The sequence below is a fragment of the Talpa europaea genome, assembly GCF_964194135.1.
Source record: "Talpa europaea genome assembly, chromosome: 4".
In the NCBI taxonomy this organism is placed as follows: Eukaryota; Metazoa; Chordata; class Mammalia; order Eulipotyphla; family Talpidae; genus Talpa; species Talpa europaea.
In genome coordinates, this window is record NC_140070.1 from 68,572,144 (window position 1) to 68,599,625 (window position 27,482).

Here is a 27,482-nt window from a genome sequence, read left to right on the forward strand (position 1 = left end):
ATGTTTATATCTTAACATAAATTCACACAAAAATTTTCTAGTATAATACAGTCCTAAATATTTATAACAATTTCCTCTGGTGGGATCAACTAGCTCCTTTATTGCTCTTCTGAATTTTCTAATTTATTTCGCCCCCACACACTGAATTTACATTACCTTGATAATCAATATATCTATGATACTGTTAAAATCCTAATCCCAGTGTTTTATTCATCCTGTTTATATGTAATGTGTGTTCTGGTATGGCTTGCGCATTTCTCTCCACCTCTAGATCCATGATGTGAACCCCAGTATATTCATCAGGAGAATCACCCAATCCACTGAGTGCAGGTCCAGCTGCCAATGGTACAAAAGAGCTAGGAGCTTCTCCGAAGTTACCTCATCATCCATACATATCTAACCTTTCTTTGCTTCCTTGAGGTCCACCTTTGGGTAATTTGTCTAACAGATCTTAGTTTTGGCCTTGCAAAACTTGCAGGAAGCCTTGAGAACAAGAGGACACGGAAGGAGTCCTAAGTTTCTAGTCATTCAGGAGATGATGTGTGAATTTTTCCATTGCAAATTCATTTAGACTCCAAGTCTTCGTTTGTGGCTGAGAACTTCATCGGCTGTCCTGTCTGTGGCAATTTTTGACAGGTCATCCTTATGACAAATTTAAGCTGCAAGAGCAAGTGGATTAGACATTTTTTAATTTGCACACAAGTGCTGGCTAACATCTTATTTCTTAGATGTATAAATTCACTGATTGATCTGACTTTGTTGATGTCAATTTGCCAGCCACACAGTCTGTATACCTACTTCTCAGCCTCCTACAGCAAGCATTGGTTCTCTCTTTTTCGACCTTCAAGTTAGGCTATATAAACATGACATCATATACAATTTTCTCTATTTTGTAGATGTCATTCTAGGAGCTCTTATTGAAAGAGGCCATGTTTGTCCTTTTTGTACGCCCACAGCGGTCTCTAAATAGATCACTAAACTCTTCTTCAGTTGCATGGTGAGAAGAAAGCTGATTGCCCTGAGGAATTTGAAACACCACATTTTAAAGGTCCTTTAAAAAATGGCCTCATGTAAACAGTGCTGCTATAAACATAGGGATGCAGGTGTTCTTTGGAATTGATGTTTCTGTGTCCTTTGGGTAAATACCTAGGAGTGGAATTGCTGGGTCATATGGAAGCTCTATGTTTAGTAGGTCCAGAAATCTCCACACAGCTTTCCACAGTGGTTGGACCAGTTTGCACTCCCACCAACAGTGCAGAAGAGTTCCTTTTTCTCCACACCCTCGCCAACATTTGTTGTTGCTAGTTTTTTTAATATGTGCTATATAACAATAGCTAAGCTTTGGAAACAACCCAAATGCCCAAAAATAGATGACTGGATCAAGAAGATGTGGTACATATATACCATGGAATATTACTCAGCATTCAAAAAAGATAAACACATGCAATTTGCTGCAACATGGATGGCGCTGGAAGGGATCATGCTCAGCGAAATAAGCCAAAAAGAAAAAGAAAAATACCGGATGGTCTCACTCATAGCAGGAATCTAGAAAACTTAAATAAGGGACCAGGAAAATGAATAACTATAAGAAAGTGAAAATCAAAATCAACAAAAAACTATGAACCAGAGACACTTTTAGGGGGGCGGGGGCGGGAGGGGAGGGATTGGGGTCAGAATGGGGGGCTGCAATTGTATGGGGAATATAACAATAAAATTTATTAAAAAAAAAAAAAAATGGCCTCATAAAGCATGTACATATAATAGGTATAAAAGGACTATTGAACTATCACTGTGAACAAATGATAACAGGGTATGATGTTATTGTTGAAAACATGCCATAGGACTCTAAGATTCTGTCTAAAACAAACAGAAACATCAGATAAGAAAAAAAATCTTGAGCAATTAATTTCAGCATTTTTGGTGAACTTTGACTTTTTTTTTTTTTTAACAATGATTATTTCTTTGAAAGAAGGGAGATGAACACACCATATTTTTGTTGGGAGCCTGCTGCCCGAAGGAGAGCCAGAGTCTTCTGAGAATACCTGTTTACTCTGCATACAGAGTTCCAGGACGTTAGAAGTTCTGCTAACAGAACTTCTTCCCAGAATTGACTCCTGTTCTCTGAGGACGTGCTGGCTTCTGCGCATGTTCCCTACTAACCAGGATAACTTGTTTTCAGTAGTAACTTATTAATCTGTATAAGCAAAAACACAGTTGTGTGCTATTTTCCTATTCCTTTGTTCATATCTTTAATAAAAGTTTGGGCTGGGAGAGTGAAAGGCAGAGCTGCTCTCGATGGCACTCTCCCCAGCCTCCCTCCATTGCAAATTCATTTAGACTCCAAGTCTTCGTTTATGGCTGAGAACTTCATCGGCTGTCCTGTCTGTGGCAATTTTTGACAGGTCATTGTAGTGCAGGAAACAGAACTACTGAGTATATTTCCTAATGAATCTAAAAGATGATGCCATGATATTTTGTAAGATGAGAGTTAAATAGTTAAGGGTTCTGAAAAGGATAAACTCACTGGAGCAAGTCCTTCATTGTCCAACTGAGTGGCATTTACATTATATTCTTCAAACATAGAGCCTCTAGAGAACCTTGAGAACTATAGATGTGAGAATCCGACTCTGGGCTCTGAGGCAGAGATGAAATGAACAAAGTATGCCAAGAGCAATTTTCAGTCATGCATGCAGACATGGTGCTAAGTACTTTTTCAGGAACTTAGAAGAAAAAAAAAACCCACAAATGCCATTCAAAAATCTTGGCTTTTAAAACAATTTCATACATTTTTATGGCTAATTCTAACTTAGAAAGGAAGTGGTTTGGTAGAGCTATGTTTCTCTAATTTCAGCGTGCACACCAACCACCTGGGGATCACATCTCCCAAGGGGTACAGATGCTCTTGGCTTCAGATAAAGTAGCAAACCGCTGAACCATGTAATCCTGTGTGATATGTTGAGCCACTGGGTTCCAAATTGCTGTGAACTCTCCACCTTCTGTAAAGATGGATATTTAAACCAGTGAAATGTGGCAACAGGTGGGGTGTATGAGTTCCATGAGGAAGAGGGGAGCTCCAGGCTCGACTAAGACTCTGCCCTATTGGTAATTATCTGACATGTGCTTGGTCACATTTCATGCATGTGATGCTCAATCAGGAAACAGTACTCTCCTTCCCATGGAATCTGAGGGTTCCCAGGAGCAGAACTTGGACAAATTCACTCTTGCCAACACAGCATTGTGACCATAAAGACTATGTCCTCACATCAGAGGGAGTATGAGGTACAAGAAGGAATACTAGCCCTTGTTCTTATGGCTTCCTAGCTTCTACCTTTCCAGAAGACAGTGTGCCCCTTCTTTTTGTTCCCCATCTCCTTGTCCGAGATTGGGCCTCATTTGATCATTGCATGATCTGCATGGATTCCTAAACTCCTGTCTGAGTACAGAAAAAGGGCTGCCTCTGGCCTCTACTGCAGTATTTGTCTACCATCACCACCCTTGATAATCAATTATTTTTGCAAATCAGAAGAAGTTGGCCCTTCACATGGGACAGGGTTGTGTGGCAAAACAAGGCACTAATTGACCAGCTGTACTAAAGTTCCCACTGGCCCCTAGTGCACATTTGCAAATGTGCACCACTACTCTAGCACATTCCCTGACCCTATTCCCACAGCCCCAGTGCCATCAGCCTGCTGAGAATCACCCAATCCCCTGAGTGCAGGTCCAGCTGCCAATGGTACAAAAGAGCTAGGAGCTTCTCTGAAGTTACCTCATCAGCCATACATATCTAACCTTTCTTTGCTTCCTTGAGGTCCACCTTTGGGTAATTTGTCTAACAGATCTTAGTTTTGGCCTTGCAAAACTTGCAGGAAGCCTTGAGAACAAGAGGACACGGAAGGAGTCCTAAGTTTCTAGTCATTCAGGAGATGATGTGTGAATTTTTCCTAATTGTCCCCATACTGGACTGAGAAGATTCAAGTGCATTCCTGCCTGTGAATCCACCCGATGGGACCCACATGGCCAGAGCAGCCTGACTTATATTTATGCCTGTGACCGGGAAATAGCCAAAAATAGTTTTGAATTCTTTCCAGGATTCCTTAAGCTTCCTGTGTGTGACCCTAAAGATGATATCCAGAGTCTAAAACGTAGTTCATCTCTTAGAATAATAGAATTTGGTCTTTTTTTCCTTTCTTGAATTTAATTTGTAATTGTTAAATTTCAGGCTTTCTTCCTTGATATAAAATTTTTCAAGGCCACAATTCCATTGAGGATAAAGTAAAATGGTCATAAAATTAATTTGCCATTAATAATCATCTAATTTCTACTCTGATCTGGTAGTTGATTTAGAAGAGTGTTTTTGGTTCTATATTTGTGACTTTGTTGCTTTTCCTAGTTTTATTGGATTGACTGGAGAATATGGTCTCTGTGTCTCTCTCTGAGATGAAGTATATTATTTATAATTGTATATGCTTTGATAATGTATGAAGACTGCATATTCTGTCAGTAGTAGACAAATATTTATAAATATATATATTTATAAATATTTGAAAAGGGTTCTGCTGATCCTAATTTTAATGCAATGCAGCAGTTTACTTGATTAAATCATCTTTGTATTTGTGGAAGATTTTGCTTTATATATATTTGATGACATGTGCCTGGTGAAAAATGATGCAAACTTTGTACTATGGCTTTTACCATATTATAATAATCCCTTTGCCTCATTAAATCTGTTGCAGTTTTTGCTTTGTCTGATATATTGATACTTTAAGTTCCTTTTTATATGCATTAGTCTTTATAATTCTGTACCTCCTTTTCCTTTCACCCATTGTCTTTATTTTATTGCAATGCATTTCTTATAGAAAGCACATATTGGGCCTCCCTTGGTGGCGCAGCGGTTGAGCGCTGGGCTGCAAGGCTGCCCCGCAGCCTCTGCAGCACTGGTTCATTCCCCGGCCGCCGGCGAGGGTCCCACAAAAAAACAAAACAAAAAACAACAACAACAAAAAGAAAGCACATTTGTATTTAAATATTTTAACCCATTTGATATCCTCTGATTCATGATGTGGTAATACCTCTTAATGTTACCTTACCAAGGTAATTACTAAGAATACTAAAGTATTACTAAGAATAATATCATATTCCATGGGCTTCTACTAACAACTACAATTAATAACTAGAGCCACCAAAATATTTTATTTGTGTGTCACCTCCCGTGTGTTCCCATGCCTTAGCACCCCCCTTGCCTGCCCCTCCATCCTGAGCAACTTCCCCACTCTTGACAATATACTTGGGTTTTGCAGCAACAATTTCATATTTTTAATATTTCATATCCTGGCTAACTTTTCTGAGAAAGTGTTTTCTGTTTAGAGATAAGTACTTAAAATTTAAATACATTCCTGCCATTACATCTTATCATTTATTTTATCTCTATAATCTAAAAGCCATGGCACCTCATGGTTCATTATTAGGAATTCATCTATGACTCATTAAATAAACAAATTAAAGTGGAACATCATATTGCCTTTTTATGCTTTTGGTTTTGGTAATATCCGCTCATATTCATAATCCATATAGTGAAAACAACAAGATTTTATCTACCACATCTCTCCTTCATTGCTTTTCCAAACTGAAAAAACACTTTGACATTTTAGTCAACAGTTAAACTTTACTATAAGATATTTTTATGCCCTTTTCTGCTAAAGTTACCCGCACCTCATAAGTTAATGCCCAGATCTCATTGGGAATTCTGAAAACTAGCAGACTCTGCCACATGGAATCATATGAGATTTGTACTTTGTGTGTATCCAAGGCCTTAATGGGAGCTGACATTAGACAGTTCACAAATACCATACCTTCCCAGAATTCACATTTTTTAAATTGAATACCTTCTGCCTATTAAAACAGGACTAATGAAATAACTTAAGGGAATCACTGCAGAATTTGCTTTCATTTTATTCAAAATCTTGTATCTTTCTAAATGACATATGAAAGAATGTGGAAAACGATAAATTAAAATACAATTTTTCAGAAGAGGTTGAAGAACTTCCCAGGATACATTAAATGTATAAACTAAAAATTGATACTCATCAGTTCAGCTTTACACAGATGAAAGAATTGTAGCAACTTTGTACACATTTTTCCTTTCTTTTCTTCCTACTTTCCCAGACTTCTGCAAAGATTTACTATAAAAAAAGATAAATTTTAATGCTGATAGATTAATTTTAACAATGGTGGACTTCTCTATGAACACATTTTCTTCACTAATGGTAAAGGACAAACTGGTACAGACTTTCAGGAAGACATTTAACATATCAGGAAGTCATTGTTAATGTACATACTTTGTTTTTGAAAGTGCATATACTTTTGAAAACCTAATTTCTTTAAAACAAAATTTCATCTTGAGGAAATATTTAGGCAATTGTGCAAAGTTATGTGTAAAGTTAAGATCATTCATTGTTCTCAATAAAAATTGTTAAAAAAAAGTGGGCCTCCTTGGTGGCATAGGGGTTAAGTCTCAGTGCTATCAACTCTGCCAACTGAGTTTGATCCCCTGCCAGGGCGCTAACCTGCATATGGTACAACAGACCTCTCCCACTGGGCCTGCTGCTCCGCTCAGCAGTATATTTCAGCAAATCTGACTGTTTTGCTATCCCACTCTGTCTCTGGTGAATGCCCCACCCCTCTGGCCTGCACCCCAGTTCTGCCATGCATAAATAAATGAATGAATAAATTAATTAATAAATCTTTAAAAAAAAGTTGAAAAAATTATAAACAACCCTTAAGAAGGATGTAGTTAAATAATTTATTATAGGTCCATACATTTAGTGAATAAAAGTGGTCCCCTGGATGTTTATATATTGACATTGAATGATATGCCAACATATTAACCGAAAAAGCATAAGCATATAGATCATTCACTTACGTTTAAGAAGAGGATATCTGCATATCAACTTATGAACACATGGAAAAATAGCTTGAAGGATGAGGTTGAAAGCCTTAATGCTGGGGTTTATGTGCAGTAGTGGGAAATGTGTTGACCTTATTAGTTACGCGTGCATATTTCTTTATGCATGGCTGTCAGGATAGCTTCTTCTGTTTCTTCTCCATCATCACTTCCTCTGCACTCCCCCTCTTTATTAAGGTTGGTCCACTAAGTCATTTGAAATGAATAAGACAACTATAGTCCAACAAAAGAGAGAAGGGATCAAATGGAATAAATATGAAAAAGATGGGAGAGTAATCTAATGGTTCACAAAATGTGAATACTGGCACCTAATTTTTCAATATTTTATATTATAAAATTCTTATATCATTTTTCATTTTTGCACAATGTATGCATTTTCATTTTGGTTATATTCCCTATACAATTGCAACCCCACCCCTTATTTTGACCCTAGTCTTTCCTCTCCCCACCCCTCCCCCACCGTAGTGTGTCTCTGGTTTATAGTTGCTTGTTGATTTTGATTTTTACTTTGTATTAATTAGTCTTTTTCCTGGTCCCTTATTTAGGTTTTTTAAATTCCTGCTATGAGTGAGACCATTTGGTATTTTTCTTTTTCTTTGACTTATTTCGCTGAGCATGATCCCTTCTAGTTCCATCCATGTTGCTGCAAACTGCCTGTGTTTATCTTTTTTGATTGCTGAGTAATATTCCATTGTGTATACATACCACATCTTCTTGATCCAGTCATCTATTTTTTGGCATTTGGATTGTTTCCATAGCTTAGCTATTGTAAATATTGCTGCTATAAACATAGGCATGCAGGTGCCCTTTGGAATTAATGTTTCTGTTTCATTTGGGTAAATACCTAGGAGTGGAATTGCTGGATCATATGGAAGCTCTATCTTTAGTAGGTCAAGAAATCTCCACACAGCTCTCCATAGTGGTTGGACCAGTTTGCCCTCCCACCAGCAATGCAGGAGAGTTCCTCTTTCTACATATCCTCGCCAACATTTGTTGTTGCTAGTTTTTCTAATATGTGCCATTCTCACTGGTGTAAGATGGTATCTTATTGTAGTTTTGATTTGCATTTCCCTGATTACAAGTGATGCTGAACATTTTTTCATATGCCTGTTGGCCGTTTGCATTTCCTTGACTGGATTATTTTCTTTGTTTTTGTTGAATCTCATCAGCTCTTTGTAGATTTTTGTGATCAGTCCTTTATCATTAATGTTCTGTGCAAAAATGTTCTCCCAGTTGGTGGGGTTTCTCTTTGTTTTTGTTATTGTCTCTTTTGCTGTGCAGAAGCTCTTTAATTTGATGTAGTCCCAGCTGTTTAATCTTTGCCTTCACTATCACTGCTTTGGGTGATGTGCCTGTAAAGATATCTTTGAGATGCATGTCATGTAGTGTTTCACCTGTTTTTCCTTCTATGTATTTTATGGTTTCAGGTCTTATGTCTAGTTCTTTAATCCATTTTGAGTGGTTTTTATGCATGGTGTGAGGTAAGAGCCAAGCTTCATTCTTTTGCATGTAGTGACCCAGTTTTCCCAGCACCATTTATTCGGGGGTTTTTTTGTGCTTATTTTTTTTAATTTTTATATTCTCCATACAATTGCAAACCCCTTATTTTGATCCCAATCCCACCTTTCCCCATCCCCCCCATAGTGTGTTTCTGGTTCATAGTTGTTTGTTGATTTTGATTTTTTCTTTCTTATAGTTATTCTCTTTCCTGGTCCCTTATTTAGGTTTTCTAGATTCCTGCTATGAGTGAGACCATCCGGTATTTTTCTTTTTCTTTCTGGCTTATATCGCTGAGCGTGATCCCTTCCAGCTCCATCCATGATGCTGCAAATTGCATGTGTTTATCTTTTTTGATTGCTGAGTAATATTCCATTGTGTACATGTACCACATCTTCTTGATCCAATCATCTATTTTTGGGCATTTGGGTTGTTTCCAAATCTTAGCTATTGTAAATAGTGCTGCTATAAACATAGGGGTGCAGGTGCTCTTTGGAATTGATGTTTCTGTGTCCTTTGGGTAAATACCTAGGAGTGGAATTGCTGGATCATATGGAATCTCTATCTTTAGTAGGTTGAGGAATCTTCACACAACTTTCCATAGTGGTTGGATCAGTTTGCACTCCCACCAGCAGTGCAGGAGAGTTCCTTTTTCTCCACTTCCTTGCCAATCACCCAAATCAGTGATAGTGAAGGCAAACATAAACAGCTGGGACTACATCAAATTAAAGAGCTTCTTCACAGCAAAAGAGACAATAACCAAAACAAAGAGAAACCCCATCAACTGGGAAAAGATTTTTGCACAGAACACTAATGATAAAGGACTGATCACAAAAATCTAAAAAGAAACTTCTCCAAAGAGGAAATGCAAATGGCTAATAGGCATATGAAAAAATGTTCAACATCACTTGTAATCAGGGAAATGCAAATCAAAACTACAATACCATCTTACACCAGTGAGAATGACACATATTTAAAAAAAACTACGAGCACCATTTATTGAACAAACTTTCTTTGCTCCAGTGCATATTCTTTGCTCCTTTGTCAAAGATTGGTGACCATAAATCTGTGGGTTTATTTCTGAATTTTCTTTTTGGTTCCATTGGTCCGTCTGTTCTTGTACCAATACCATGCAGTTTTGACGATTATGGCTTTGTAGTATAGTTTGAAGTCTGGGCATGTGATGCCTCTATTCCCTTCTCTTTTTTTCAGGAGAGCTTTGGCTATTTGGGGTTTTTGGTGATTCCATATGAATTTCATCAATAATTGTTCTATTTCTTTGAAAAATGTCATTGAAATTTTTATTGGAATAGCATCGGATCTGTATATTGCTTTTGGTAGGATGGCCATTTTAATAATGTTAATTCTTCCAATCCACGAGCAGGGGATATCTTTCCATTTCTTTGTGTCTTCTTCTATTTCTTTTAACAGTGGCACCTCATTTTTCAAAAACAAAAAAAGGAAGGAAAGGGAAAAGTCACTGGCTATATTGTATGCTAACATCTTATACTCATTATCATTTGAAGTAGCAACAAGGTAGGAATGTCTGTGATCACTGCTATATTGTAACACTGCCTGGTAAAATTGTATATTGTTTTTGTAAGTAAAAATAAAAAACATTTTACATCAACATATTACAATGGAAACTAAATTTTATATTTAATGTGGTCAAAATTTTGAATACATTCGTTGCTCAAATCCTCAAAAAGTAATATGGTATATATGACAAATTATGAACTAGTGCTCTAATAACTATTAGGAACATTTAATTCTTTCTAGTAATGGGGGAAGGTGGGCAAGCATCAAGGAAGTTCACAAAACCAGAAATTATTATTAAACATAATTTTTTATATTGTAAGTATAATGCTCTTATTTTTTTAACTATGTGTGTGATTAATGTACATACTATAAGTAAAATGTAGTACCCAATGAAAAACTTTCTGACATTTTCCAACTCTCTGTCATATTTGTTCTTATTTAGTCATATGTAAATCATTACTTTTATATTGTTTTGCAACCATCCCAGGCCAGGTAGGTTCATGTTCAGCTCTCTTAGATGAAAAAGATAATTTTGGAGACTTTGGTAGATTTTTACAGGCTTTTAATGCTAAATCAGGGTACAGGCAAGCTTTCTCTCTTAGTATTACTCTGGCTGTCTCCTCTCCCTATCCCAGTAATGCTGCCTTTTTACCCCCTCACCCCTCAGCACAGATGCCCCCATTTAAATATAGGCATGCCCTGTGCACTCTGGACCCAGGTGTCCATATTTACAGGTGCACGTGCAAACCAAAGGTGATGGTCATAGATGCTGATGGTGGGAAGGTATAAAAAGCCTGATTTTTAACTCATTTACTCTACATACATACATCTTCATTGCTACTAAATTAAGAATCAGAATATAAAATCAATTTTTATTTTTCAGATTATTAGTAGATCAGATGTTACTAATATGAACTCTTTTTCTAACTTTATTGAGCACACACAAACTCAAACTTTGAAACAGATTAATGATTAAGAAGATACCAAGTAATATATGGAAAAGGGTTTCATAGAGATTGATGGTTAGAGAAAAAGTTTAGGCTCTCGATAAGAAGCCCTGGCCAATCTACCCTGTCAACAGGAACAGGTGAACTTGATTAATGACTTTTTGTGCTTATGTTCACAGAAAAAAAAAAAAAACCACGGTCTTGAAGCTGGACTATGAGCAGAACCAAGGGACTGTTAACACAGGACCAAAAAGACAGGAAAGGGAATCACCCACACCACATTCAGAATAGAGAATTCCATCTACTAGTGAGATATGGTCACTTGAAAAAGACCTTCCCCCATGTGGGCCAATTTGCAATTACAGCAATATGTAACCAGCCAATTCTGCATTCCTCTATCCCTCTATCAGTGCTATTCAACTACCTCCCACCAAACCTATATTACGATGGCTCCAGCCTCCTCCTTGACCAGTGGAATTCAATTCTTTTTTTTCTCTCAAACCCCACTTTCTGAAATGTGATATAAACTCATCCACCGGCCTTTGGGAGAAGTAAAGTTGAGTCTTGGGATGCCTGGCTTTGCATTAAAGTTCTTTTCCCAAACTCCAAGTAACATGATTTTGGCATTTAAATGTATTGGATAGATCATTTCTCTGTAACGATGACTTAGTATTTCACTGGGAAAAAAAAGGAGGGGGGTCTCTTTAAAATATATGAGTCAGCACACATTTCAAATAATGTTTTCAAAGTTTACTGATTTATGAATAAAAGACCACCTCCCTCTTCCTGCTTCATAACAGAAAGTTTCCTCCCCCTTACCATATATCTCACAACAACTGTCAGAATCTTACAACACCCACCTCTTCCCTAAGGTCAGAAGGAAATTACTGCTCATTTAGATGCTTGAAGTAATTAAAATATGGTGGTAACAAAGTTTCACCCTTCATTCAATTCGTAAAAGCATATATTTGCAAATGACAAAATAATAATATTTTGAGTTGTACTCTGTAATGATTCTACAACGGAGAGTTTTTATAATGTATTCATTTTAGCATTTGAGATAAGTAGATTTGATATGGAATTCCTTGTAACTAGAGGGAAGAAAAAATTTTGTTGCCCATAGGGACTTGATGCTGGATGCATTTACCCATATTCAACCTCAACAAATCTTCTGAATGATGTTCCAAGTTATTCTTGAGTACACTTAATGTCAAACATATGATGCTCAACTGGGATGATGTTTTAGAGATTTGGAGAACAGGAAATTTTGATTTAGTAAAAGCAGAGCAATAATAGTAATAAAAGCAATTAAAAGTAACTGCCATGAACAAGGGGCTGCATGAATTTCTTTGAATCATTGTTTATGTTTTCTTCAGGTATTAATACCTAGAAGGGAGATAACTGGATCATGTGGAATATCTATTTTTAACTTTTTAGGAAATGTGATTACATTTTTTTTTCCATTATAGCTGTACCGATTTTCTATCAACACATTCTCTCCAACATCTTTTTCTTTTTTTTTTTGAGAATAATACAGATATATATAGATATCTCATTGCTGTTTTGTTTTACATCTCACTATAAATAAGAGATGATGAACATCTTTTCATGTGCCTGTTGACTATTTTTATGTCTTCTTATTTGGATTCTTCCCCCCCCCCCCGGAGATTTATTTATTTATTTATTAAAGATTTATTTATTTAGTTAGTTAGTTATTTATACAAGCACTGGGTACAGTCAGAAGCGCAGGAGGGTGAGAGAATTCACCAGAGTCAGAGCGGGGAGCAGAGCAGGCAGAAGGACCGAAGTACACTGCTGAGGGGAGCAGCGGGCAGCAGGACAGGTCTGTGCACCATGTGGGACCCTCCTTCGGTGGCCAGGTAGCAGCAAGGGATCGAACTGGCGCTGCAGAGGCTGCGGGCAGCTTCACAACCCAGCGCTTTACCGCTGCGCCACCGGGGAGGCCCCTTATTTGGATTCTCTGTTGTTTTTAACTGTATTTTTTTGTTATTGTTGAGTGATATGAGCTTTTTATATATTTTGGATATTGACTGTTTGATATATTACTTATAAAAATCATCTCCCTTTTAGGAAGAAACCTTTTCATTTTGATGATAGTTTTTTTCACTGTGCAGAAATTTTTAGATATTGTCCCACATATTAATATTTACTGTTGTTTTCCTTGTTATTAAAGTTAAGTTCTCAAAGACTCCTCCAATGCCAATGTTAAGAACTTTTCCATCTATGTCTTCTATGTATTCCATGGCTTCACATCTTTTTTTTTTTTTTTTTTAAGGTAAATTTTTTTTTTTTTTAATAGAGGCATGTTTTATTTATTTATTTGTTTGTTTGGTTGTTCTGTTTACACATGCACTGGGTACAGTCAGAAGTGCGGGAGGGTGAGAGAATTCACCAGAGCCAGAGCGGGGAGCAGAGCAGGCAGAAGGACCGAAGTACACTGCTGAGGGGAGCAGCGGGCGGCAGGAGAGGTCTGCGCGCCATGTGGGACTCTCCTCCGGTGGCCGGGGAGCAGCCGGGGATTGAACCGGCGCCGCAGAGGCCGCGGGCAGCTTCGCAACCCAGCGCTCAACCGCTGCGCCACCGGGGAGGCCCACCATGGCTTCACATCTTATATCTAACTCTTTAATCCTTTGAATTACTTTGTGTATGTGATGTTAATAGTCTAGTTTTTTTTTTAAAAGATTTATTTATTTATGTATATAAGAACTAGAGTGTAAGCCAGAGGTGCGAGGGGTGATGTATATAAGAACTGGAGTGTAAGCCAGAGGTGCGAGGGTTGAGAGTATTCACCAGGGAGAGAAGGGAGCGGAACAGGTAGATTTACTGAAATACACTGCCTGAGGAAAGCAGCGGGTGAGGCAGGAGAGTTCTGTTGAGCCATGTGTGTTAGCAGCCTGGCTGGCCTGAATCAAACTCATGCTCAGTGGCTGGTGATAACTTGATCGTGCTGTATTTAACCCCTGCGCCACCAGGGAGGCCCCAGTCTACTTTAATTATTTTGCATGTATCTGTCCAATTTTCACAACATCATTTGTTGAAGAAACTTTCCTTGCTCCATTGCATGCTTTTGGCTCCTTTGATGAATATTGATCATCCATATTTGCCTATATTTATTTCTGGGTTCTCAATTCTGTTCAATTTGTCTGTGTGCCTGTTTTTATTTCAATACCATGGTATTATAATTACTATGATTATGTAGTACAGTTTGACATTGAGGAACTTGATACCTGTTTGTGTTCTTTTTTTCCCCACATTGTTTTGGCTGCCTGGGGTCTTTGGTAGTTCCAAATGAATATTATACTTGTATTTTCAGTGAGCAAAACATTTATGACGGCATTATTCACAACAACAAAGGGTTGGATGCAAGCTCAGTGCTCATCAGCAGATGACTGGATAAAGCAGATGTGATACATACACAACAGCATATTATTCAACTATTAAGAACATGAAACTTGCATTTGCAAAATCATGGATGGACCTCCATGGTATTATTTTAAATAAAATAAATAAGCCAAATAGAGAAAGATAAACAGCATATGATTTCACTCATATGTAGAAGGTTCAGGAAAAAAAGAAAACACTTTTAGAGGTTTTAACTGCATTTTTTTCTCAGTCTAGCTTTTGGTCTTATCAGTCAGTGTTTTCTTACTTGCCAATTAGTATTGAAAATCTCCATTAAAGTCAATGCAGGAAGGGAACTAGAATACATCATCTGACTTTGAAGTGGAGCAAACATCCTATATTAACACAACTGAGTCAAAATTAAAATATATTACAGCAGACTGTGGTGGTTGTCAATGAAAATGTTTTCATAGCAACTATTCAATCAAACCACAAAGAATAGCTACAATATAACCTTAGCTAAATGACAGGTACCATTCATGCTAAATTATGTCTTTAAAAGTTTGGAGACTATTTCATACATTGAATTATTTGACATTGAAAAATAACTCCAAATTCAGTGCCATTTCTTTATATGATTATTAATTCAATTTATATTTTCCCCGAACTTTTCCTCTTTTGACTCCATGGGATAATAATGACAGACATGATAGTTAAGCATTTTGTTGAAGTCTCTAGTGCCTCAGTTTAACCATCTTAAAAAGTGATATGACAATAGTACCTAGTTCTGATTTAGGAATAATTTAAACAGGCTAACATACTGTAGCGGCAGGAAGGCACAGTGCAGGATCTCTACGTCCTAGAGTCCTGGGTAGCTTTTCAGGCTTTTACTGAGCTTTTACCAGGTACACAGCAGGCAGGAGTAGGGGGAGTGCGGTGGAGTGGGGGGGGGCGGCGGGGGGGATGAAGGCTGGCAGGCCTCCTAGCCCCAGGCAAATCTTCACACTTTCTGGGCATTCTCTCGTGGTCTCCTTCTCTCTCTTCTGCTGGTTCTGTTCCTTCTGGTTCCATTCCCGTGTTGCCACCCTTAAAAGCCCAGTCTCAGCCCAGGTGTGCCCACATATGCATGCCCACACCCCACTCCAGATGTCTGCCATCAGGCATGTATTTAAGACCACAGGGATCCATTATCAATCCTAATGGTGGGAGGGCGGAAAAGACTGATGCTTTTTTCACGTACCCTTCACATACTTACAATATAGTATAACTAAGTGTTAGCAAAAATTTATCATAATTTGAAGGTGCAATAGGTGTTACTTTATTATAAATAATTAGAAATATTTTATCTGTTATGAAGCCAACCTTGAATTTTCAAACAGTTTTGCTTTAGTAAGTGGGTAAGATGGCACTCTCTCTCATAGCACAATCCCAATGCTGCAATCTCACAAAAATGGTTCTTATAAAAATGTGTAAAAGTTGAAAGAAAAAGAAAAAACTCTATAATAAATACTCCTTTTGAAGGTCTGTGTTGGAAAGAAAACCATGTTCAGCTGTCTTCTTGAGAGGGGTTGCACAGAGAGCAGATTCCTTAACATTACTCTGCTTGCCTGATGCTCCTGGACTGTTGGTAATAGTAGGGCAGTCACGTGTACTTGCGCGTCTGATGTCTCGGTCTTTGCAATCATCATAGATTCTAGAAAACTACTTACGAATTATTTTAACAGGCTGTTCTTATTATATGTGGTACATGACCATATTTCATTTTCAGACTTCTACACTGCTAACAATTATTTTCAACCCAAAATTCAGTATCAATGGTCTAACGAAGAATTATTTTTCCAATATTAGACTTTATTGCCATGAGAAGGAGATCAATAGCTGCGAAGGGATGCTGGAGTTTTGGAGCTGAAAAATTCACCAGAGTATGGAAAGTAGAAAAGGTAGATTTATTGATTACCCTGCTAGAGAACCAGGGGCTGAGAAACACTTTTTATACTCTGGACTTGTGGGCTTTTTAGCATTTAGCTTACAGGTCTGTGCTGGCTGCTAGCCACCAGTGTCAGACTGTGATTAGTCCCTGCATTTTTTAGAATTTACATCAGCTTTTAGTGGCCATGGGTGGCCTTATGGCCCTTTTTCAATAACAATCACTTGGTTCCTCTATCTACCCAAGATATCAGGCCTAGGTCAGTTCCCCTTATGCTTTCAAAACTTCCCATCCCTGTCAGCAAGGCAAGGAAGAGACTGAGCTTTTAATTCACCAACAGTTATGGTTTTATCTGTTGATCTTACTTTACACCAGAACGATATATAATTTATTGTTGCCTACATGATATATTGGGCACAAACGAGCTAAACAGTTTAACTATTGGGGTTTTTCAGTCAAAGGGAAGTGAATGATGTCATACATGAAGTGTCACTGAGTTCTCATTTATATTTAATGAGGGAAATCTGCTTTCAATTCAAACCCCAATAAGAAAGCTACTGTACCAGACAAACTAAGTTAAATAACCCATCATGACAGCACAGACGACACAGAGGAAGCTGGCTACAGGAAGGCAGTACAACCAGCAGAGACTGTAAGAGCTGCAGCAGCGTGTGAACACAGAGAAAAGACATGCCCTGTTAATAAAGGCTCTCAACCTTAGGCATTATTTTACAGAGCAGATTATTAGTGGAGCCAAGATTCCTTAGCAGAGTTTTGTTGCCTCCTTAGCAGTAAGTGTATGGCAACTGACAGTGAGGGCACAGGGCAGGTAAATCAGAGTCTTGAAATTAAAATGGGTGCTCACAGAAGAGAAGGTGGAACAGAACTTACCGAGCACACGGAAGAGAAGACAGCTGAGTTAAACAGACATTCAATGTGAAACAGTGGTGAAGCTCTGCCAGTGGGTCAAAGGACAGTACCAAAGTAGAGGACTGGTGTAGTGCCAGGAAGGCACCGAGCTGGTTCTCTATGACCTGGTTCTCGGTGGCTTTCACAGAGTTTTATTGAGCTTTTGCATGTAGTGTGGCAACCAGGTACACATCAGGCAAGGATGCCGGGGCCGGGAGGCTGGCAGCCCTCCCAGCCCCCAGTGAATCTTCACTCTTTACTGGGCTCTCTGGCATTCTCTCATGGCCTCTGCTTCTCTGCTCATTTTCTTCCCGCTACTCTTCTTTTCTTCTGGTAGTTCCACTGCACTCTGCCATGCTCTGCTGTACCCTGCACCATGCTACTTCACACCACGCTGTGGGAATGTGCTGGCATGGGGGCATGGCGGTGGAGCGCGATGAGGCTTGGCTTAGTGCACATGCATTGTGGGAGGGTGGAAAAGCCTGGTACATTTTTACTTACCCTACAACTTGTCACTGTCTATGGGCTCTCAAGTGCACACACAATTGCAAGACATCTCGGTTTTAGGAAACAACAATGGGGGTTATTTAACAAACAGGGAAAACAGAGTTTCTAAGGCCAAATGTGATGGCTATCTCACCCCAGATCGTATACAGTGTCCAGATAGTATACAGAACAAAATGTCCCAAACAAAAGGTCACTCATACAAGATGGTGCTGTCCCATCAACAAGGGTCTGAAGCTCATGGCACATTGACAAGCAGTGGGCCAGAGTCCAAATTATGGTGGCAGCTGAAGGTGCTCACAGGGGTCACTGAGATGACATAGCAGTGCACAACAATTTGAAGGTTGCTATGTGCAGCACCAGACACTAGACCAGGTACAAGTGAGGGCAACAGCACTGGGAGGCATCACCAGACAATCAGAAGCAATGGACAGCTCTCAGAGGTGAGCTGGACAGAGTGCTGGTCACCTGTCAACAGTGTTAGGAAAAAGGGTCTCCTTGGTGGTGCAAGAAGTTAAGCACTGCACTATGAAGCAATCCGAAGTCTCTGTAGCACGAATTCAATCCCTGGCCAACCAGGGAGCAACCCACATGGTGAGGCAGACCTCTTCTGTCTCGCCTGCTGCTCCCCTCAGCAGTGTATTTCAGTCAGCCTGCCTTTTCTGTTCCCCATTTTGTCTCTGGCGAATCCTCTCACTCCTCCCACCCTCACATGTCTGGCCTGTACCCCAACTCTTGTATGCATAAATAAATAAATCTTAAAAAAAAAAAAGAACAGTGCTAGACAAAAGAGGTCAGTGGTTCCGGTCACTAGTCACCAGGAGGCAGTGTCAGAAACACCAGTGTTAACACTCTTTAGGAGGTGTTATGCTACACCAACAACAAGCAGCTCTTTGAAACACCAGACCAAGGCCTATTGTGCCCCTTTCAGGTGATGTCAGGGCCAGAGAAGGTGCAGTGGCCAAGTCTCTGCAAAGGTCTTCAGCTTCTCTTTTTTCTTTGGCAGTCTGCTGCTGGGTGCCTCTCCTTGCTTCAGAGACCAGAAACAGAATCCCAAGCTGGCTCCTTCCCTGCCTTATATCCTCTTTTAGGGCCCCCCACTCTACAAGTCTGATTGGATTATTTTTAATCGTAAGTGACTGATTGGACAATTTACCACCAATCATCTCATTGTTATTTTTCGATCTGAATAATCAACAAATGAGCTGGGTATAAACCTTATTGGTTCATGTAGCTCACACCTGATTGGATCGTTCTACAATCCAGATGCCAAATATAAAAGGGAAAACTTGGTGCTTGCACAGACCTGACCTGCCCTGACCTCAACAGAGGCTCATGGGCTGGTGAGCTCCAAGGAGCTACAGCCAGAGCTGGCCTCAGAAAGCCTGGAGACACTCTGTACTCTGTGCTCTTACAGCGGGGTCAACAACATAAAAAGTGTAAGGGGCACCTGCAACAGCACTGGGAAATGGGTCCCAGCTATTAAAGTGTGGGCTCTGCTGGTAGCCCTCCCAGGATGTCATGGACCTCTCTACTGCCTGTGGCTTCAGGCAACTGTAGCACTGCAGCTGACCAAATGGGGCCCTATGCTCCTCCCTGCCGCCTTGAACCAGAGGCTGCAGGGCTTGATCTTGCTTCCGCCACCAAGTTTGCTTGCACTAGGGCTGCATGCCCTGGAGTGGAGTGACAAGGGACCAATTGCCACCCGCTGTCACAGCCAGCGTCTACCAGCAGCCTGAGCCCCAGTAGGATGATTGGTAATGGGTGGTATAATGTCTGCAACCTGCTGCCACTTGCCTGAAACTTATGAGCCTCTGGGGCCAGGCTTGGAGACCAGAGGGGTTGGGGGGGAGCAGCCATCAAGCCTGGCCTGCTAAGGTGGGCCTCTACATAACCCTTCTGCAGTCTTCCCCTGCAGGGTGGCCTGGGTATTGCCTAGTGGCAGTGTCTGGCTGATTGGTTGGAAACTCCGGGTGCTGTCCCTGGAGTCTACTCTGGCGCTTTTAGAGTGAGTTCACTTGCTACCACTTGCACATGCTAGGGCAGAAAGGTATAGGAATGCACTGCTACCACTCAGCCACTAGGAGTTGTCACCAGATGGTAGGCTGTGCAAACACTATCATGGCCCACAGCTTGTGCTGTGGGGCTCCACTTTCAAATATATTAATTAGATATGTCTAGGAAAGTATTTCACTAATTATTGATGGGAGGACAACAAAATACACTGTCAGTAGTTTATACTTGTATATATGCAGGCTTTTATTCTTGTATTAAAACAACAGTATCATTCTTTTAATTTTTTTTAAAGATTTATTTATTTATGCATACAAGAGTTGGGACACAAGCCAGATGTGCAGGGAGTGAGAGGACCCACCAGAGAGAGAGTAGGGAACAGAATAGGCAGACTGACTGAAATACACTGCTGAGGGGAGCAGCGGGCAAGACAGGAGAGGTCTGCCTCACCATGTGGGTTTCTCCCAGGCTGGCCTCAATCGAATTCATGCTGCAGAGGTTGCAGATTGCTTCATAGTGCAGTGCTTAATTCCTTGTGCCAACAGGAGGCCCAACAGTATCATTCTTGAGCTGTATTATGAGTTCAGTCTTTAAAAAAAAAAGTTTTGTGAATTCTTAGAACTTAAATATAATCTTCAATTATCTGATTTGCTTGTAGTGCATGCTTCCTGATTGTCTCTAACCTGCATTAGTTAAAGACTTGGATAGTGGTCTTCTCATACTTGTCAACCTTGATTCCCCCCTAATAAAGAACAGTGCCTTCCACAAAGCAGGCACCCAATAAAGGATCTCTTCTATGACATGTCACACACTGCCCTTATATCCTCATGTCAACTATATGGTTTAGGGACTATTATATATAATTTTCTTAAGAAGAAATTGTTTATTTCTATTTATTTCTATTTCCTTCCTTCCTTCCTTCCTTCCTTCCTTCCTTCCTTCCTTCCTTCCTTCCTTCCTTCCTTCCTTCCTTCCTTCCTTCCTTCCTTCCTTCCTTCCTTCCTTCCTTTTTAGTAGAAGAACTGGGGTATAGGCCAGAAGTGCAATGGGGGGCAGGGTTCACCAGAGAGAGCGGGGAGCAGAACAGGCACACTGGCTGAAATACACTGCTGAGGGGAGCTGCAGGCGAGACAGGAGAGGTCTGCCATGCCATGTGTGGGTTAGCTCCCTGACCAGGAATCGAACTCAGGCTGTAGCAATGATAGTACTGAGACTTTAACTCCTAGGCCACCAGGGAGGCCCCTGGGGTCTATTATTATCCAATTTTATAGATCAGAAAACTGAATGGAGAAGTGAAGTAATTATCCCAAGTTTACGTGCTAGTCAGTGGCAGAATAAGGATTTATATCCAGGCTTTCAGAACATACCACTCATTCCAAGTACTCCCTCTAGTGGTTATGTAAGTATTCATCTGTGTATATATTTTTTATGTAAATAAATAAAAATTTATTTCAGTTTGTATGCATAATACATTAAATCATAACTAAATTCCATCAATATAATTCAAACATCTTCCAACCATGGACAATGTAATGGCTTATAATGGACATAATGATGGCCTTATTACATACATGTGCTGCATCAGCTTTCTTCAGAAAAACTCAATCTCACAGAATTTTTTATTATCATGACTTGACAAAATTTTACAACTCTAAAAGTGCAAGATTCACAGAGTTGTGACTCATATATGCTAGACCTTCATGCATAGTCATGAGTAATTATAATGATTTTTTATGCAGACAGATAGCCCCAGGTTTGATTCCATATTTTTTTGTGACTAGCTAATTTTGTAATGTTTACTGACTTAATTAAGTTATTAATTTCTATAAACTAGAATTTGGGAGACATTTCAATGGACTCTGAAAAAAGCCTAAATTGAATACTTGAAATCGGGAGTATCTAAAAAAAAAAAAATGGTGTTTATACATCCTATATATAAATCTAATGGAGAGTGAAATATTTTCTTTCCCTGTTACATCATGCAACCAAAGTCATACTACCAGCAAAACTGGTTGAAAGCTTAAATATATAGACAATTGATTTGGTGGATGCTTCACCAAATTATCTGACCTATCAGTTACTTGCCAACCAATTACCAGAATGCCACAATTTCAAAGGGTCTATAAATTGTTATTTTGTGGAATATCAAATAATTATGGTGCCAGGCAGCCCTAGGTGTGGCAGATAACCCTGCCCTTTACACCAAGGCCATCCTGAGGGAGTGGGCAATGTCAAAGCACTTTTGGAAACAATGAAGTAGGCAGATTCTAAATTCTGCTATAGTGCTCTTAATTGCCACTAACTTAGAACAGTGGGCAACATAGATAGTACTTAAAGAGTACTATGCTTTTAAATTTATTGAAAAATTGTTTTTATTGTTTATCTACTACAAGCAGATGTAAGAACCAAATTCATACCTTTGTGAATACATTTCAATACATATTGAAGCTATTTAACTCATGGTTATATTCCTATCTGATATGAGTAAATCATAGATTGTATTAAGTTTAACAATTGAATTAGAAAGTCCCCAACCCTATTACTAATTGATTGGGTGACTTTGTTCCAATTAGATAATTACTCTAAGTCATAATTTTGTGGGTTTTTTTTAAGATTTTATTTATTTTTGCAAAGAAGAACTGGGGTACAGGCCAGAGGTGGGAGGGTGAGAGGATTCACCAGAGAGAGTGGGGAGCAGAATTGGTGGATCTATTGAAATGCACTGCTGAGGGGACAGTGGGCGAGACAGGAGGTCTGCTGTGCCAGATGGGTTAGCTCCTTGGTCAGGGATTGAACTCAGGCTGTCACAGTGATAGTGCCACCAGAGAGGCCCTCTAAGAAAAAGTTTCTTCAACTATAAAATGGGAAAGAAAAATTGTAACAACTCACAGAGGTTTTAAAATGATTAAATAAATGATGTTTATGCCCTGCCTGATGTATTGTAAATATCCATTAAATGTCCATTAGTCAGAGTATCCATTGTAGTAGCTACTGTATTTGAGAAACTTCAATTCTGTTTTTTCAAGTACTCTTAGTGAAAATAATATTTTTCAGTTGCATTGAACATAAAGAATGTAATTTCCATTGAAACTAACTATTCAAATAATGAGTCAGGAGAAAACAAATTTAAGTCAAGAATTTGTCTGAATTGGCAAGAACCTCTAAGTTGGATAAAACTAGAGGAAGATAAACTAAAGTAGTTCAGAGGTGTGCTGTAAGGAGAGAACCCCATGACTTGAAGTAAAAGTAGAGGTATTCCTGGACATCAGAGACCAAGGCTGACTGTGTGCGACAGAAGAGACACTCAGAAAATTCAACTCTTTGCAATAAAATGTGGGTAGCAAGAGGTACCTGGAAGCCTAAGTTGGGTACCTAGATGTGGCTGGGGCAGAAAATGTGGTCAAACCCATGTTCCCATGATAAAGTGGTTCTGCGAAGGGGACAGGTGCTTGGTGTGGATCTAAATGTGAAGTGATATTCATAAAAGTGCTGAGGTGTACTGGTTGGGCAGGGACCCTAGTGAAGTAGACAACATACAGAGTATGGCTTTTCCCCCACCCCACCCAGGCTCTGGCTGATACAGTGAAACTGAAAGTGCTATGAAGATTCACTGAAAGCCATCTGAGGAATTCTGAGACTTTGTTCTGAAACCCAGAAAAGTGGGTTATCAGTGGTGCCTAGGCATGATGCCTGGTAACAACATCTGAAGGAGGAGATCCTATACCTCAGTATCATAAATGCACTTTCAAAAAATAGATTTGGTCAAGGGAAATAAATGTTGAGGTTACTCTCCAAAGAAATCCCAGGTTGGTAGTCTTACAACTTTGGGAACAACTTAAGAGAAGAATCAGCAGAATTCTTGTGTGGAAGAAATATGAAGCATCCAGCCAGAATTGGGGAGCAGGAGGGAAATCACAGGAGGCAAACAAGAGGCTGTCACCATTCACTATTTCACCTGAAATGTTATTGAACTACAATGTTATAAGAACAAGGGGAAAGAGAACAATTCCCATTTTTATAACCCCCTGATACTCAATTACAGTGAATCCTGTGAACTGCAATGATACAAAGGCATGCTTACACTATAACTAGTGTCACTTAGTTCTAAGAGGTCTAACTAGAGACAGGCTTAAGTTCTAGCCAGCTTCTGCTACTAGAGTAAAATACAAGCAACACAAATCCTAGAGAATCCTAGGATGTCCTATAAAAGATCCCTATATAAGTTGGATGAGTCTAGAAAATTATACTTTAACAAATGCTGGGAAAGAATCAAGTGAGTTCAGTAACACTTGGCCCAAAACTTTATGTTCATCTAGTCCATAAATGAGATATTCTGTTATATTTATAAGAATTGTGAACATAATTTATTTTCCATATCTTATATATGCCAGGCATTGTGCTAAGCATTATTTATCTTATTTTTACCATTTATCTACATTTTATCTTATTTAATACAACCTTACTGGGTAGATAGAATTATTAATTTCATTTCACAGGCCAAGAGCTCAAAGCTTAGTGAGATTAATTAATAAGCCCAAATTCACACAGCTGCTGGTGACCAGCAGAAACAGAATCTGCCCCTATTTGGTGCCAGTTTTATAATAACTCTTTACTTAACTTTATATTATTATTCCTGAACTATCTATCCATTGTAAAAAACATAGATTAAAAAAAAAGATGTATCTTTACATTTTAGATTTACATCTTGTTTCAAGATTTTATGTTTATCTAATCTGCAAATGAGATTAAGAAAAGTTATTTAGGTTTAACTCAATTTTGCACCCCTCACTTCTATGGACGGTCAACCTCTTGAGGATTTTCTCCTGTCCATCCAAGAAACCAGGATAGTCATTTGCACATAATGGGCACTCACAGGTTTGGGACCAAACAAATGCAAAAGAAAACTGCTTGTTGTGGCCAAGTCAGCAGTGGTAACACTTCACTGCCACTCTCTGAAACTGCAATCCCATTGTTCTCAGAGTGGGGTGGTAATCCATAACACTGCTCAGCTAGTCCAGTTTATGGATTCAAAATATTGTGGTGTCATAAGGCTATCACATGTCAGAAAACTCTCTTAATAGTGAACATCATGGCAGTGCTTACTCCATTTCTTTTAGACTCTCCAAGCATCCATCTTTGAGCAACAACATTCACAAACAAGAAAAAAAAATCCACTTTAGATTTCACTTCAGATTTTATTTTTCTTTTTGAATATTTTACTTACCTTGGGGGAAATAGGCTAAACAGAAGAAAGAACAAAGAGAACAGTATTGAAAAAGAAAATAAAAAGTTTGGATTAAAAATTATATTCTTCAAGTTGATCACACAGCTGTGATTTAAAAATTAGAAAGGAGAAGGCAACGAAAAAAATTAACTCGTCCAAATGAGATTCCTGACGAGCTGTTTTTTCCTATCGATGTATTTTGTATTTGACTATAGCATTTTTGTATCAAGAATAAGAAATTTTTAATCATAAAGATTATGTAACATTCTAACACTTGATCTTGTTTTCTTCACATCTACTGTGTAGTGTCCCTGTATGCCTGGAAAAGGTCTTGTCACCTTGGGAGCTGCTCTTCTTCTTCTTTTTTTTTTTTTTTTTTTTGTTTAAATGTGTACATTTTCTTTTTTTTTAAAGATTTATTTTTATTTATTTATACAAGCACTGGGTACAGTCAGAAGCACGGGAGGGTGAGAGAATTCACCAGAGCCAGAGGGGAGCAGAGCATGCAGAAGGACCGAAGTACACTGCTGAGGGGAGCAGTGGGCGGCAGGAGAGGTCTGCGCGCCATGCGGGACCCTCCTCCAGTGGCCGGGGAGCAGCCGGGGATCGAACCGGCGCTGCAGAGGCCGCGGGCAGCTTCACAACCCAGCGCTCAACCGCTGCGCCACCGGGGAGGCCCGGGAGCTGCTCTTCTTAAGCTCCAAAGTACATGGGGATGGCATGTGGTGCCAAACTGGAGTCTATCACGTACTCCACCTTCTAGCCATGGAAATTAGTCTAGGGATAGATGTGTGGCTCGTGGCTAAAGCAGTGCTTTCATGGAAGTTTTAAAGCTCGACCTGACAGGAAATGGCTCCACACCTTCCTAGTTGCAAGAATACAAAGTCAGAGCTATCTGCTACCAGTTCCTCCCACATGGAGAATATAGATTTAAGCTAATATAGATAGCAATTAGAAATAAACAGGTGTGAGAGAGAGAAAGATGCCATCTTGTGGTCACATCTAAGATTTGGTTTGAGGAGCAAATAAGCTGCTTATTTGCAGAACTAGTTCCAGTTGGATCTTCGTCATTTTTACCAAAAATTTCTTGACAGATAGCCAAAATTCAGTATATTAAGCAAACAAAATCTGCAAGACATCGATTTTCTATCCTCATTTGCATCTATACTGATAGATTTATATGAGAAATGCTGAAGTCTTTTTGGCAAATGCATACAAATGATGTTATGTGACAAGTGTATTATGTCTTCTTTGGGGCCAGGAATCATTTTACGCACTGGGAAGGCTAAGGATATTGGGACAAGAAAGTGCCCCAACTCCATGACTGATGATGCAATTACTATAGAACTCCTGAAGAAGAACTTTAATAGAGGTCTACAGAAAGTATTGTGGAGATCAAAGGAGTGGGCAAAATGCTCCAAAGGAAAGTTTAAAATGTATGAGCATGTGTTGAAAAATGTCAGGATTTTTCCATGCAGAGAAAAATAATTGCTCCAAAGGAAATAAATGCTCCCAAGGAAAGTTTAAAGTATATGAGCTTAGGAAGGGAAATAGCTTATTGCAATGGCATGTATACATGAAAAAATACAGGCCATCATTGGGGAGGAACAAAACCTTCAATGTCATCAAGCATGTTGTGGAGATGGATAATAATCATATATTGTGTCAAACAATTGGTCAGAATTCTTATTTTAAAAAAGTTAAATACCATGCTAAAAGGAAGTCATCTGAAGTTCTCAACCAGATGAATGACATTTGAACCAGACGAATAATCGTATTTCAATATGTGTATGTAATGAAGGCCCATGTACCTATCTCCCAGTCAACAATAATCACCTCACAATTGAGGTTGGACAATTTTCACCAAGTTAAGAAAAATATGCATTTATTTTTCAATGAGTTTTCCACAGATAAGTCTCTGTCTTTTTCATCCCAGTTTTTTGTTCTATATGTGCGAGGGGAAACTTTGTACTCTGTATTAGCATACCGTTGTGGTATATGTTGCAAACATTTTTTCCCTCATATTGTCACTTGTATTCTTATTTTGTCAATAGTACATTTTTACTATGAAAAAAAGTAATTTGTGTCTAATAAAACATAATCATTTTTCTCGGTGCTTATTCATTTGCATTTATATTTAGGAACGTTTTCCCCATCTCCAGATTATAGAATTTTAATTTTTTTTTAATGAATGGCCCTTTTTAATTTATCCTTTATTTAAATATCTGACCTGTTGGAAATTTATTCTGGCTCATGATGTAAGAGATGTATTTAATTATTTTTCTCTCTACATATGGTTACCCAGTAACCACATTTATTTCAAATTCCAGTTTTCCCCAGTGATTTGTGATGCCACCTATATTGCATATTAAATTTCCATATGCAATTGCATATTTTTCTGAATTTTTTATGTTTTCCCTTTGTCTTCCTAGCCATGTGCTAATATCAAACTGTTTGAGTTACTGTGGCTTTATAGAACTTTTAAAAAATCTGATTTAGGAGAACCCACAGCTTGGTGGTGAGGCTCAAGTACCCCTTGCACCTCAGCAACCTACACAGATTGTGCTAGAAGGTATGTAGAGAAGATTCATACATAAG